At 37.2% G+C, this 16,866-nt stretch overlaps 1 protein-coding gene across 11 annotated transcripts in view; it reads left to right on the forward strand.

Annotated features, from left to right (window-relative positions):
* LOC129730309 (dnaJ protein homolog 1) overlaps positions 1-16,866 on the forward strand; it is a 135,075-nt gene that overhangs the window by 39,361 nt on the left and 78,848 nt on the right. For 10 of the 11 annotated variants that reach the window (XM_055689541.1, XM_055689549.1, XM_055689539.1 and 7 more), the window contains one exon: positions 3,542-3,598. The exons of the other annotated variant lie outside the window; for it this stretch is intronic. The gene's annotated coding sequence lies outside the window, so the exon portion shown is untranslated. The remainder of the gene's footprint in view (positions 1-3,541; positions 3,599-16,866) is intronic. 11 annotated transcript variants of the gene reach the window in all.

Consider the following 16,866-nt stretch of genomic DNA (forward strand, 5'->3'; position numbering starts at 1 on the left):
TTATTCTGCCTAATATTTTTTCGATCAGTATAGTTTATTATAAGACACCGCAAATGGATAGCAAAAAAGAAATGAAGAGCGAACGAACTGGTTCACTGATCGTCTGAATCTACATAGATGCTGGCGATCCGCTCGCGAGCTGATAAGAAAAGTTAGTTCCTTGGAAGCGCGAAATCTTTTTATTGCTCTCAGAAGAACTAATTCTTCCGAGGAAACGGCTCTTTTGATCAGCTCGCAGGCAATCTGTTCGCATGCTATTGCTATTGTTAATATACGCAAACTCAAGGAAGCCTTCAAAGTTGCGGTTCGAGAACTTGTGTATCTGTCAAAGATCAGTTGCGTAAAGTAATAGGTTTATATTGCGCTTTGAAAGGAAAATTCTCGAGGCAAGTTACTGTACAGGCGATGATTAAAAGCCACTGCCCATGGAAGAGTTTCAACCTCTGGAAACTAATACGGATCAAAGAAAATGATCTGGCAAGCTGTACGCGACGACTGTCTAAAAGAGACCCAGAGAACTTTTGACACACGTTTCCCAGGACGGTGCAGATAGTTATGCATAAGTTTTGCGGGATTGTCGGCTTAATCAGTCCGTGTATGAAAGCAAAAACGCTTTGTTTTTTCCTTAATCTGACTGTTTCGGTGACTTTATGTCACCTATTCCAAGGAGTAGGAAATATTATCGGAGACAAAACAGAACTCAAAAAGTTAAAATTTCCAAAATATTTTTTTAGAGACAAAACGGTTTGTTTGATTGGTGTGATGTGTCTTAGGGAACGTTTTAAATAGTACTTTTGCGCATCTACGAAAAAGAAAGTTTTTATGAAGAATAAATTAAAAAGGAATTAGAAATTAAAAATCTTGAAAGCTCGATTTTTAAAAATCTTGTTTTTTTATTATAAAATCCACCAAATCTATTCAATTTAACTATCGGAAAGATATAATAATAATTCGTTTTATTGCCCTGCTATGATTATGTTTTTTTGTCAATTCACTGTAGCTAGTTCCTAAGTCGCTAGATTATATAATGACAATAAAATGATTTACCCGAAGCAAAACAAGCAACTGTTTCAAGTTACTTCCGGGCGATGTGTAGCATGTCGCTGCATGTTATTTTATTTGACACGAATATGTAAAAAAAGTTGCGTATATTTGTTTGCAGAATGCTGTCGCAACTAGCAATGTTTCGAAACTTGCAAAAAGTGCAACCAACTATAATATACATTTTAGTGTAATGAAAACAGGATATTTTCTATGTCCATATCTTTGATTCAACTTTACAATTACCTCATGGCTTTGGCTTGTCCGGAGTAGAACAAATAGTAGCAATAATTTTACCAGTAAGTCCCTGCGGACTGCAATTCGGAAAATTCAGCAGCTAGTAACGGCGAACAGTCGAAACGCATAACATACCAGAGCGAGCGCACTGGTAGCGGTCGCGCTTCGGCATCGAATTCAAGTTGCATTGTACAATAGTACCCAATCGACAAATGTTATTCGGGGGAATGAAATGCCGAAATTAACATAAATCGAACATGAATTGGAACGGCACTTTATTGGTATGGGAAGAGCTTTGTTTGTTTATCCGAGGCTGCAGATTTATTGATATTGCCGTCAATAAATACCTAGTTTTATTTCCATGCTTTATAGCTATGGAAACCCGTTTATTATCATCTGCATTTGTGTGAGGTACATGTGACATAACCTTGCAATGGGGGTATGTTGATTTTTGAGCTTATCGTGAAATGAGCCATTACCTGGTAATGAAAAATATTAGGGCACTTCAGCCGTAGTTGTTTATATGTCGTTAATGAATGCACAAAAAACTTCTCGAACATGAAACCTCTATCATTTATTTATCTTGAGTTTTTAATTGCATTTATTTATTAGGAGACATTTTAGTAGTATTTTTTTTTCGAATATCGAAAACTTGCTTGAACATTTTATTCAAAACTATAAGCAATTAAACCACTTTTCTGATTGACTATGCCAATGCACGCGAGTTGATTAGAAAAAGTTTGCTTTTTTATAGGTTCATGCGGCCGGACAAAAGGATAAAAAAACTGACCGATGGATTCGATGTTGTCATGTTGATTTGCATTGAAAGCCTTCATTCACACGAATGTCAGCTGTTTGAGCAGACGACAGGCTAGATAAAATCTGGCCGGCTAATGCAGTGGCCGATCATGCACCTTCTTTTGGTCATGCATTAAAATATGCTCTTTTGAAAGATTCCTATCGAAACACTCGCAGGTTTAATGGATGTAAAATGGGCCACCCGAAACCCCTCCGGTTGATACAAACCCTTACCGAAGTACATACCTATGTGCACCGAACGAAACATATGTCAAAATATGCCATCTCGAGTCTGCCCCGTTCATTGGCGGTAGGTACGGCTTCATGTGGAGTGCGCTGCTCGTATAATAACCACATTTGCGAGCCGCTACTCACCACCACCGGACAAGGTATGACATTGTCAATAAATTGTAGATTTATGGTAAAATCGCATAGGATCGGCGTGCAAAACCGTGTCGGCCGCACGATATCTTCACGGGTTTTCGAGCGTCTGCATAGTGTCAGTGATGCGATACGACGACCGTCGGCCAATGATTGAGAGATTTGAGGGGGTCCCAGGAACCGAGAAGGGACAAGAGCGGTAGCACAAGAAGAATGGAAACATTAAATACCATTACCTTTAATGGTAATCGACATGACCAGTTCGGTGCTGACTGAAGCTGCGTCGCGTCGCTGTCGATTGGTGACGATGACGGTTCGGCAGGGATGGATTTCGGGACTGGAAAGCATGATTAGGAAAATGACAAAATTCTAATAAATCACCTTTTAGAAACGACAATTTGTTCAGACTCCCCATTACCTCCCTAAGACGGCCCTGTCAGACTAAATATAGACCAAACCAGGCCCAGAATGTAAGCGGTATGCGGTTTTGTTTGATTTTTGCTGTGAATCCACGAATCCACCATAAAAGAAGCTTGCCCCGTCGGACAACACAACGTTGCACTGTCGGATTAGCTGTAGGTACGCGAGTGTTTTTGTTCCAAAATACAGCAGACCCAGCGATTCGGGTAGAAGAATGCATGATTGTATTCTAGAAATGCCGAACGAGTGTTCGTTTGGGTTGATGGCAAATATTGGTTTACATTGAAAATGTTCGATGAATTGATCCAGAGATGCCAGTTTTTCCGGAAATAGAAAAAAACAATCTTATGTGTTTTGGAAAGAAAGTCGATACATTTGGTATTATTGGGATTACTCATAACTTTCATAGCGGATGTTATAACGTGCAATCTTAATGTTTTTGCCAATTTTATGCTAGACAATTTGCTGACGGACCAGTCTTTGTTGGTTGGCAGTTAGCAGTTAGAGGTGTAAAAATTATTGCATCGCTTTACTCATGCGTTTCGATCCGAATAAATATAAAAACTGTAATGAATTCCGGCCGTTTTTTTTCTGCAGACGAACCTCGAGCAATCTAGATTGGAATGATAAATAAATGTTTCCGTTTTATCTTTTTGCGTTTCAGATTGTGCTTAATGTTGCAACAGGAGAACAATTGTTTATAGTTTACTACTCGTGAAAGGTAAGTTTACGTGCAGACTGATTCCAGCGCAATTAAAAATTAAAGCACGTAGCAGTACATGACGGAATGGAGCAGGTGCAAATTGAGACATCCGATCTTGTTTGGACTGCTTCACACTTAATTGTCAAAAATTTTGCAGAGGCACAATTCATTATTATTGAGTGGTTATTCAGTAAGGAACAGACTTTTAAGCTTTCGAGTTCATCTGTAAGTTATCGAAACGGTAGGAATATTTGAAAAAATAGCAAAACAAACAGTTAGTAGGACCAGGTTTCATAATCCAGTTTCGGAACGGTACCAAATAGAATATGTGATATGCGTGCAATCAAGAGTCAAATTAAGGTATTTCCTGACTGTCAAGCTAACAGGCAAAACGAACAAAGCCACGTGAGTTATTCTACTGCTAGAGGGAGCGTTTGCTATTGAAATTTCACGCTGATTGAGAAAACAAATAGAGACAGCAAATCAAACAGTTACTGATGACTGACCGCGTCGCGTCGTCTTCGTAACAGGAATCCATTCGATTATGTGACACACGAAATTGCACGCAAGTGCGTTTCTTGCATTTAGATTCGAAACGAATGCTGATCAGGAATAGATTGAACCAAGCATTTCTCTGCGTGTCGTTCGGCGGATTTCAGATGCAGAAGATGCCGATTTAAATCTTGGGAGCCGTGACCTTCAGCAGCTGAGTTTGTTGTTAGCTAGTGTGCAAGATTTATGCCATATTCCGTCGATTGAGACCTCGGACTCCGCACCCACTGCGCCGGGCCTTTTCCTACCATCATAGAGTGAATAAATATTTATATTCGGTCGTGTTTGAAATCTCCTCCGACGAAAACCTGTATTGCGCTCTGGTGCGAGTGTATATGTGTGTATGTGTATGAGAGAGAGTGTGCGAAATTTGTGGAGGAATTCTCTGTGTAGACACAATTTATTAATTTACTGCCAGTTTAAATTTGGACGGCTTTGAGCCGACTACGCCCACGCCGACACGGTCACAAATAGAACGACTGCTTCGCGGTGATCGTGTACTTAGCCGGCCAGGGACGGCAAGCTTGTCGAGGATTTGGTGCATAGGATAGGGATTTGTTGTTTGAATTTGACGGACAAATATCATCTCAATGAAATCCCATGAATGGTTATCAGAGGTCGATGGACTACAGCGATTACGCTGCGTCGCCGGGCTTAGTAATGCATTCATTTTTTATGACCAAGTGCTTATTTTATTCTCTTTTACGAAATATTACTTATTATGATAACATGCTTTTCAATAATCGTACAAAGGAAAATTTTTTCATAATTGAGGCAAAGGAAGAAAACTGTTATTATAAATACACTCTGATGAGTCATAACAAATAATAATTGCAATCATTTGGCTGGTGTTGACAGCTAAAGATTCGTTCAAGCGCCTTAACAAAAATACAAGACTTATTTTTATTCACCAGCGTTGTATGTCAAGCAAGGTTCGTGTGCGCACTTTTCTTGGTTCCCTTGTCAATCTGCATACATTATAACCACGGAGCAAGACCCATACGTCGAACCACAGCAAACCCAGTGTAGCAATCAATGGTCAACAACGCTGCGCGTTACGTAAAATAACAATAATGGACTCCATTATCCTTACCTTCCAATGCACAGCGAGTCCCGGAGACTTGTTTGATCTACGCCGGTCGGTTTTACAAGATACTGCCTCCTGGTGCTAAACGTGTTTTAAGTTGCAATTTATGTGTCGCATATTTTGCGCACTTTATGTCATTGATCTTTGAAGGAAATTCGACCCCGTGAGTAGCATACATATCTAGAGTGTAAGCATGGCCGTCATAATCGAACAGCAATCTCCATTCGGATCGAAGTAATAATGAATCTGGATAAAGTGAGCAAAAAACATTCTCAGTCGAATGACGAACAGCACGCATTCGCCCTTAGCAAAGCGGCGAAGGTTGCATTATCAATAATCAACAGTATCGTATAATGGATTACGAGTTAGTAATTGACCGCGAGTCGAGAACGAATGATGTGTTAATAATGCAGCATTGCAGCGGTATCCGTACAGTTGTATTCGGCAAGGTCATTACAAATATGTTTGAATAACTAGTGGCACCCTGGTAGGCAGCAACTCCCAATATTGCTCATGAAAAACGTGTTTTTAGATAAATGGCTCCTATTTATATACTTAGACTTATGTTTTCAGATTATCGCTTGAACATATGATTAATGGATGATGTATAATAATAATGTTTTTTTTTACTGCACATGGCTTTGCGTTGAAAATATGTTATTATAATAATTATAGGTGTTAAATAGCGTGAGGGGTTTGAAAGTAGGATGTAATTTAACGATATTGAGAACGCAGCCAAATATAGATTATAAATATCATGTAACTCATTTGAATAATTAGGAGTGTGATATATTATTGTGTTTCAATAAGCTTTTCCTGCACTGACATATTAACATAGTTTAGCGGGGGCCTAGCGTGGTTGGTAACGTCTCCGCCAACCACGCTCGACGCCTGGGTTCGAATCCCACCGCCGACATAGGTGTCGATGGTTGTGAGGTGGCGTGATCCACTCACAACCAACCCAACTGGTCTAGATTCAATCCTAGCCAACACCGGGAGATTTTCTGAGGCGAAAAAATCTTTGGGATCACGCCTTCCATCGCATGAGGAAGTAAAGCCGTTGGCGCCGGTCCGTTAATAAACGGGTCGTGAGTTAGGGTCCTGGGTGTGGAGCCGCCTCCCTGGGCGTCGGTGATTGGCCACAACAGTGGCGGAACTAGACCGACGGAAAATAAGCGAGAATAAAAAAAAAAAAAAAATATTAACATAGTTTACCCTAAAGTTTGAATTCTAGGCATGACTAAGACAGCATTTCGGTTAGCAGTTGAATGAATATACGAAACTGGGGAAATAACATACTTTTTCTTTTCTACTAGGAATATTCGGTGAATCCTCAATGGACACTGGCTAGTTAGTTCATCGGTCGGTCCAGAATAAATTATATCTTTAAAGTTATCACGTTCAAATGCTGAGTATAATCCTTTATACCAATACCTTGAAGTTTTTACGTTAACATGAATGAAATACTGTATTTTTAAAATTTGACAGGTTTTCGTTTTTATTTAGGGTAAAGACACAAGTTTTAGTAATCGTATTGTTACGTAAACGCTAGACACTCGACATTGGCGAATTTTAGTGTATTTCTGTAATGATGTTTTTTTTTTAGTTTATTTACGAATGGAATAATTCTGTTGAGTAATATTTAAAGATTGAATTGAAAATTTTAAAATTTTACAATTTTTCACAATTGTTTCACAATTTTTTACATCATTTTACATTTTTCACTATTATCATTTCACTGCACTTCAAATAGTTAGTACCAAAAATACTTCCGAAATTTGGCGAAACCAAAGGGGTTTTTCATCATCCTGGAGATAGTTTTCTTCACTTTTTTCAGTTTATATGTAATATTTTATAGCAAATTCAAACTAATTCTGATGCTTTGATGTACACGCAAAAGTTGGAGTGTGCGTAACCAGATCATTTATGAGCGAAATAAGCGCATTTACTGATCAAAATTGGAACCAGTACAACGCATGTGCGTTGGGCATAACGCATTTGATGCTCTAGCGTATTTTGAATGTATTGCGCAGCTCCAAACCACTACACTTATAAAGCATCAGCCGATGTTCAGAAGGTTGGCATCGTTAAAACAGTGCAACCAGCAATCAATACTGATAAGTTGGGTACTGACTCCATTGAAGAAATTATTGTCTGATCGATTCACTTTCATGAATCAGGTCATTTGAAAACATCGTTCAATCATTAACAATAAACAAAAACATGAGATTAGTCCAAAACATTTTGTATTTAATTATGACTCTGGTTTCATTCACATGCATTCGGTTCTGCGATACTGGCACCAGCGTCAATAACTTCCGCGGCAACAAGGCTCGCCATTGGCTGTTTCGGTTGCTGAAGATTTTTAGGGGTGCACGAGCCGTTAATACGCACCGGCTCGTAAAAGTAAAGAACGGTTTTTTGAGCGCCTCGAAACTGATCGTTCGCCCGAAGCCGAAGTTTACCGAGACATTACGATTTTTATGTATATGATACATATTCTGATTTTGATCTCTGTCAATGTATTCCTTGTACAACTTTTGCGTTATGCGTAAGATGCATTGGTTGTGCGAAGTCAGAGCCAATTCTGTGCGAATTGAAAGGACACATTGGATGATTGAAGCTTGAACTTTTGCGTGTACGATTTTTGAGTTAGAATTTTTCAAATAGATGATGCCGTTTGGTGTGAAAATTACAGGAAAACTAGTGGGACAGATAAATAAATTTTTCGGATTTGCGAACTGCTAAGAATAAAGACTTTGAAATACTATATACAAAAAAACCTTAGCTGTGGCAATTAGCGAGGCATAACTCTTTTCATTACCGTGTACGAAATTCTCCCTTGCATCCTGTTCCACAGCCACCGTTGCATGAAATCTTTGTTGGTGAATGCCAATGCGGTTTTCGAAGGGGACACTCCACTATGGACCAAATGTTCACCTTGCTAGAAATCGTCGATAAATTTCGATAGTTAAACATGCAGAATCACCATCTGTTCATAGACTTCAAAGCAGCATACGATACAGTTAAGAGAGAAGAATTTTGGCGGATTATGATCGAACATGGTTTCCCAACAAAACTGAATAGACTGATACGCGTCACACTTGACGATTCTTCATTGAGCGTCAGGGTAGCCGGTGAGATATCGGATACTTTCGTGATGTTAGATGGTTTGAAGCGGGGTGAAGAGCTGTCAAGCTTATTGTTTAACGTCGCAAAAGCTCAAGCCCTAATCAACCAATGCGAAACTGTCCAGAAATCGAATTTGGAGGAAAATTCGGATCGATAGCAATACTCTAGAGAAAAACTTGAAAAAATATCAAAATTAGGGGTTACCCAAAATTTCAATAAAACCAATTATCTAATTTTTTATCTTTGTAGATAGAAAATCAAGTTTTTCAATAATGTTGCAGGCATGTTAATTTAAAGCAACTTTGCAGAAATAAAAATTCTTCTATCTTTAAAAATAACCGAACCAGATTGAAAAAAACACATTTTTTGCTCTAGCATTTTTATTCCAATTTTCAAATCTAAACTGTCTTTAAACGACTTGAAGGGTTTTTTAATACAGACATTTTGCAATGCTGACATTGTAAATGTCACAATTCTGCTCAAAGTTGTTATTATTTTAGATAGAAAAATTGTCTCTTAAAAATTGCCTGTTATTCTTTCTGGGGTAAATATAAAAAAAAAACATCTCTTGGGCTTAGTTTGAAAAGCACAACTCTAAATAGGAAGAAATTTAAAAAAGATGTAATTTTTATATTTGAGCAAATTGAACATGTCAAAATTGAAATAATTTTTTTGTAGCAAAAAGACTTGATTTTTTGGTATTTTTTCTTAAAACTATACTAGACTAGTTTTTGATCCAAAGAGAGGGATAATCGATCAACTGGCTCAAAGGTTATGAATATTTCACAAAAAATAATTTTTTTTAATAGGCGCTTCTTCATACAACTTTGTAGAAGAGAGTATTGCTATTGAGCTCTGGATACAAACCGTTAAGACACTACAAATATTTTTTATCATTTTTAGACGTTCGGCGCAGAAATAAATATTTTACTCATCAGTCACATTTCTGGATAAGCTCTTTTGAAAGCGCAGTCGTGAATCAACATAAACAGTGGATATCATAAAATAACCTTATTATCAAAAAGGGAAAAACTGTGAAAAGTTTCACCGAAATCGGAAATGGTCGATCAGGATCGATTTGCGACGTAGCATGGAACGATTCAGTGGTTTCGCACCATTAATCTTTTGCGACTATGTAACTAGATATTGCGTACCATATCGACAACTTTGTTATTGACCGTAAAGCAGCGGAAGAGGCTTTTGGACCTCTCAAGAGCGAAGCTGCGGGAATAGGATTTGTTGAGACTTTGCTGGTAGAGAACGGTAAAAACTTAAATGAAGTGTGCCCGTAACACGTAGAAGCGACCGACCCGACGAGCAATCGTTTTACAGCCCTCTGCCGCACTTCTGAGCCGACTAGGGTCACCAAAATTCACATGAATGATAAAAAAGCTATAATCTTTCCTATTTTCCTATTTTCTGTTTTGAGCTTAGCGCAAAACCTGTGCTAACCAGTGTAATCAGTCTGTCGCTGAAAAATAAAGTAAGTAAAGGGATTTGAAAAAAAAAAATCTTTTTTCGTCATCTTGGAAATTTTCCTACTTATTTTCAATATTATGTTTTTCCGAATTGCTGAGAATATTTTACAGTAAATTCGTATACTTTAGGTATAGTAAGCTATATGATTCCAGAAAGTATGGATACAATAAAGGACAACTATTTAAATATTGTGCACTAATGGAGTACTGTGCGAGGACTATCGCTGGGAAAATTTGCAATTAAGTTTAAGAGGTTGTGTATGACACCCTTATTTTATGGTATTCGGCCATATAAGGCTAATGGCTTGGAATAAAATGGATTTCAAAATGGCATTTTAGATCGATTTTTCTGCCGTGATATGACATTATGACGTACTTCCATTTGATCAGTTTTTCAATACGGCCCAAAAACGAATGGGTTACTTGTTACTTTTTTAGTGAAATGGTGCATACGTCATTTTGTTTTCTTGATTTTATGCAACGTACGAATAAAAAACGACTAAAAGAAAGATACCGAAAAATGTGTCTGCGAATAACCAACAAATTGGCATAAAAACCCCATATTCGAAAAAGTGGTATTTACGTCACTTTCTTATCTCACGGCAAGTTTGGGCTTTATATATCATCCCTAACACGAAGATACTTATAGTTTTCGCGACAAAGTTGTTGGAGTAAATCTTACGCTTAAGGCTTGCCCAGAAATTCTCGATGAGACGCAGCTTGGGGACGTTGGGTAGGTTCGCCAACTTGGGTACCACATCGATATTCAGCAGCTACATCTCCTCTAGCGATCGCTTCGAGTAGTGGGCCGATTGATGAACGACTCAACATTTGCCAGGCACTTCGTACTATAAATTTCCCCATTCACGGCCAGTCCGGAGCGAAAGAAAAGCATTGCATCCCCTTCTCGCTGAGATTGTCAGCTACAACAGCACCTTCTTGGGGAACCTGGTGTGTGAAAGAAACTTTACCTTGGTGCTTACTTCCTTCGCGGAAGAAGTAAAATACAAAGTGCCCTGCTAGTCGTTGCCATCCATACTGCATGCGCAGTTTCGTCAGTGCGTGTACCTCTAAAACCCATAAAAATTGGCAATTTATATCCATTTGTTTAGCGCAAACGTTATTTTGTAGTTTAAAGCTGTTTTCCGGAAACCGGAAACACCGTCTTGGATATCAAAATATTGTCTACAGTTGGTTTTAGGTCTATGGGTATCATTTTAATTGTTCTTTCGTCTTTATTGTGGTCCTTAGTTGTAGACGAGCTTCTTAAAAGGCTAGAAGAACTATAGTATGAGCTGGATGGATACGTAGGTGATGTAGCCATAATAGTTCGTGGGAAGTTTGCTGACACGATTTCTAATCGGTTACAAACTGCGCTCAAGCTAACTTTGAAATGGTGTAGAGGAGGGGATTTAAATGTAAAGCCTTCTAAAACTGTTATAGTATCTGTTACTAAAAGGGTAAAACTAAGTCAACCTACTCTAGATGGAGTTCAAATTCAGTTTGCAGAAGTTGAATACCTCGGTGTAACTTCGGATGAAAAACTGAATTAGAATTCCCATCTAGACAAAATTATCATTAAGGGTCTACAAATGCCCCATGGGTTTGTAGCAGAGTCGTGGGAAAACATGGGGAGTACGACCCAAAATAGGCCACTTGATTTATTCGACAATTGTTCGTCCGAAAACCACATATGCCTCACTTATATGGTGGCCTAACGAGGTAACCGCTAAAGCGAAGCTTGATAAACTACAGAGACTTCAGTGCGTCTTGAACTGTCCTACAGATCAGACGTTTTTTCGGTTGCTTGTGGACTGGTCTTTGACTGCCTATAGCTTCAAAGTTTGTGTTTTGTCAGTGTGTCTTTTAAAGATTACCTGAAAGTTATTTCCCATCAGTCTTTCTCAAGACTACCTACTTTTGAATTTAACATTTGTTTTAACTTTTTTCGTATCACCTGAAATGGCTGGACGGAAAAAGAAACCTCGCATCGCTGCGGGGAGGAAAAGAGAGGCATCTCTTTCTGACACATCGAGTGTCTGTAGTGACAATCCTTTTGATATTTTGCCTGAGCAAGAAGCTGGTGAAATGGAAGTTATTAATAATGAAACTATACAAAATATAAAATCTTTAAAAAAGGAGAAAGTTCCACCTATTGTGGTAACTATTTCTTCTGAATTTAATATATTCAAAAAGGAACTTTCAACGTTTGTTTCTGACGTTAAAGTTACCTATCAAATTGGCCGTAGAGGTGAATGCCGCTTATTAGCCGACTCAGTAAAGGGTCGTGATCGTCTTGTTCAGTATTTAACTGACAAGATGTACAAATTTTTTACATATGACACCAAGAACACCAAGCCGTTCAAGGTTGTCTTGAAAGGTCTCACCAACGATCAAACCGTTGATGAGATCAAACTTACTTTAACAGAATTACTTGGCATAGCCCCTACCCAAGTAATTCTAATGAAACAAAAATCACGAGGCGAAAACAGTCAGAGAACTGGAATTTCCCTTGTTAATTATTTAATTCATTTTAACCGCAATGAGGTTAACAACTTAAAATTTTTTGAAAAAGCACATGCTTTGTATAATGTGCGTGTAAAGTGGGAAATTTATAGGAAGTATGGCGGAGGTGAAAAGCATATCACCCAATGCCGTACTTGCCAACGTTATGGCCATGGTTCCAAATTCTGTAACATGGACCAAAAATGTCTTAATTGTGGAGACTCTTCTCACAAAAAGGACACATGTCCTGTGAAAGAGAGTAAAAATTTTCGCTGTGCGAATTGTAACGGCAACCATATGTCAAATTTTTATCAATGCCCAGTCCGTTTAGCAATTGTTAAGGCAAGGCAAGGTAAACAAAATTCAATTTCTCAATTAAAACCAACTTCAAAACAAAATTCTCCAAGCGTACCAGTGACGCATAGTTTACCTACTCCTTTGCATACCCGTTTAACTTATGCACAGGTTACAGGTAGTTCGAACATTATACCGCCTAGTGTTGGTAGTTCGAAAATGACCGTTAATATGGGTAAGCAAAACAGGCTAGAAAATAATTGTACACCTATCACTCCAGCTAATATTGCTGCCGAAAATATTTTTTCTAATGTCAACTGCCTGGGGCCTATTACGGCAGGTAAACTTTCTTTTTTGCAACAGGCAATGTTCGATCTTATGAACGCCATGTTGCAGGCAAAATCAATGTTTGAAGCCATTCAAATAGGCACAAATTTTACTATTAAAATTGTTTCTAATTTAAAATTTAGCAATGATTTTAAATAAAACAATTAAAATATTAAATTGGAATGCTCGCTCATTGAAGGCCAATGAGAATGAGCTTTTTAACTTTTTAACAGTAAATAATGTGCATATTGCAATTATTACTGAAACATTTTTGAAACCTAACATAAAATTAAAATATGATCCCAATTACGTGGTTCATAGATATGATAGGATTCAGGGTTCCGGCGGTGGAGTTGCAATTGTTATTCATCGCCGAATCAAACATCGTGCTCTTCCCCATCTTGAGACGAAAGTTATTGAAACTTTGGGAATTGAAGTTCAAACTGAACTTGGGATTTTATTCATTGCCGCAGCATATTTACCATTTCAATGCACACGCGAGCTCAAAAATTATTTTAAAGGTGATTTACAAAAACTCACCAGAAATCGTTCGAAATTTTTCATAATCGGCGATTTTAACGCTAAACATCGTTCATGGAATAATTCTCAAAGTAATTCCAATGGCAAAATTTTATTCAACGATTGTTCTTCAGGATACTATTCTATTTTGTCTCCGAATAGTCCTACATGCTTTTCTTCTGTAAGAAACCCTTCAACAATTGATTTGGTGCTTACAGATCAAAGTCATGTATGTAGTGATTTGATCACACATGCTGACTTTGATTCTGACCATCTTCCAATAACTTTTTCTTTATCACATAAATCAGTTTTAAACCCTATGAGCTCTGTTTTTAATTATAACAAGGCTAATTGGGAAAGATACAAAACTCATATTGAGAGAAATTTCAATAATGAGCTTGATTTGCAAAACGAAGTGAATATTAATTCCGCTTTGGAAGCATTAAAATGTGCAATTGTTGATGCCAGGAATTATTCTGTTCCAAAGGCTCAAGTGAAATTTGATTCATCAATAATTGACGAAAATCTTCAACTTCTAATTCGTTTGAAAAATGTCCGCAGACGTCAATATCAACGTTCTCGTGACCCTGTTTTTAAAACTATTTATAAAGATTTACAGAAAGAGATTAAGCATAGATTTACTCTTCTGAGAAATCAAAATTTTGAGACTAAAGTTGAAAAATTGAAACCATATTCAAAACCATTTTGGAAGCTGTCGAAGATTCTTAAGAAACCTTCAAAGCCTATTCCAGTTTTAAAAGATGGTGAACGTTTTCTTGTATCCAATGAACAAAAGGCTCAAAGACTTGCTCAGCAGTTTGAGAGTGTTCATAACTCAAATTTGAATTTTGTGAGTCCAATTGAAAATGAAGTCACACGTCAATTTGATTTAATTTCTTCCCAGAATTTTTTACCTGCAGAAATAATTGAAACTAACTTGAATGAGATTAAATCAATTATTAAAAATTTCAAAAATATGAAAGCACCTGGTGACGATGGAATCTTTAATATACTAATCAAACATCTCCCTGAGAGCACAATGGAATTTTTAGTAAAAATTTTCAATTGCTGCTTCAAAATTGCATATTTTCCCAAATTATGGAAAAATGCAAAAATTACTCCCATTTTAAAACCGGATAAGAACCCAGCTGAAGTTTCAAGTTATCGACCAATCAGTTTGCTTTCTTCAATAAGTAAACTGTTTGAGAGAATTATTCTTAACAGAATGATGTCACACATCAACGAAAATTCAATTTTTGCAAATGAACAGTTTGGATTTCGCCATGGGCATTCCACAACTCATCAATTGCTCAGAGTTACTAATATGATACGAGCTAACAAATCTGAAGGTTATTCCACTGGAGCTGCTCTTTTAGACATAGAAAAAGCATTCGACAGTGTTTGGCATAAAGGTTTGATTGCGAAATTGCAAACTTTTAATTTTCCAATTTTCCTAATCAAAATTTTGAAAAATTATCTTACTGATCGAACTCTGCAGGTTGTCTATCAGAATTCAAAATCTGATAGATTTCCTGTCAGAGCAGGTGTACCTCAAGGTTCAGTCTTGGGTCCAGTCCTGTACAACATATTCACTTCAGATCTTCCTGATTTGCCTCCAGGATGCACAAAGTCATTGTTCTGCGATGACACAAGCATTTCCGTAAAAGGAAAAAGTCTTCGTGTCATATGCAGTCGATTGCAGAAAAGTTTAGATATTTTTTCTTCCTACTTGCAAAAGTGGAAAATCGCTCCCAATGCTTCTAAAACTCAAATGATAATTTTTCCGCATAAGCCTAGGGCTTCTTTCCTCAAGCCAAACAATAATCACGTTGTCAAGATGAATGGGGTTATTTTAAGTTGGTCCGACAAGGTTAAGTACTTGGGACTAATTTATGATAAAAAACTTATTTTCAAAGAGCACATTGAGAGTATACAAGCCAAGTGCATCAAATATACGAGATGTTTATATCCTCTCATTAACAGGAATTCTAAACTTTGTTTAAAGAACAAACTTTTGATTTACAAACAAATTTTTAGACCAGCAATGCTTTATGCTGTACCGATCTGGTCAAGTTGCTGTTCAACAAGGAAGAAAACGCTTCAAAGGATTCAGAATAAAATTCTGAAAATGATTTTGAAGCGTCCTCCTTGGTTTGGTACACTCGAATTACATAGACTTACTGGTGTTGAACCATTAGAAGCTATGTCAAATAAAATTATTAACAATTTTCGACAAAAATCGTTGCAATCCTCAATTGCTACGATAAGCTCTCTTTATAGCCAATAAGTTAGCAATTAAGTTAGTTGTAAGTTTACTTCCCCTTTTCTGACAAGTAGGTTTAAATCCCTACGAATGATAAGTCCTAATTGCGGAAGCAAACAAATCCTAACAATTGAAATTACAAATTTCTAACAGTGCTGAGAAGTCACCATTTGTGATTGGACACACATACTCATTATTTACTAATATTTATCATAAATACTTAAGCTACTAACAAATCCCCCCTTTAAAAAAAAAAAAAAAAAAAAAAAAACTACAGAGACTTACCTGTATATCAATAACTGAGGCAATGAAACGTACACCATCATCAGCTGCTTTGAGTGCTCATGTTTTGAATGCAGATTATAACCAGAGCTGGAAACGCAGCTCTACGTCAAAAGAGGGAGTAAAAGTCAAAGAAGCACGCATTGCATTCGTATTTGCAAGTTTGGGAAGAAGAACTCTTACGGGGATCTTTTAATACGTGGTCGGAAACGTGGTTCAGCATGACCGGAAATGGACAGGAAAATCGAAGAAACATTCAATCGAAAAAGTTCAGCATCAACACGTGATGTAGCGAAAAAGGTGGATACATCTGTATCAAACGTTGTTCGTGCTAAGATTGGTTTGAACACATACAAGAAATAGCGTATGCCAAAAAGAAGTTCGAAACAATCAGCATCCGTTGAACCGAGCTAGAAAGTTGTACGACGAAATCTATACGATAAAATGATACCTGTATCATAATGGATGATAAAACTTATAGCAAAACGTGAATGTCGTCAATTTTCAAATCTGTTCTGGACTAAATAAAAGTGGCCGCTTTTGTTGGAAAATCTTGAAATGTGTGGTTATAAAAACATGCAAGCAAAGTTTATCAGGCGATGATTAAGATTTACCATAATGATAATTCATCGCTTCACTGATTATTCGAATATGGAGTAGTATAAAAGTTATGTGGATCTAAATATTGTCTGAAGTCGCTTGTTGTAATAATGCTGTTTCATGTCAAAAGAACAAGTTTTTTTTTGTTTTTCATGAGCCGTTAGTAAATAAATGTTTTGTATGAGTTATAAAAGCTTAGAACCAACATGAAAACAAATCGGCTAAAAATATACTCCGAAAAAAAAAT

Source organism: Wyeomyia smithii, chromosome 3 (genome assembly GCF_029784165.1).
Source record: "Wyeomyia smithii strain HCP4-BCI-WySm-NY-G18 chromosome 3, ASM2978416v1, whole genome shotgun sequence".
NCBI lineage: Eukaryota > Metazoa > Arthropoda > Insecta > Diptera > Culicidae > Wyeomyia > Wyeomyia smithii.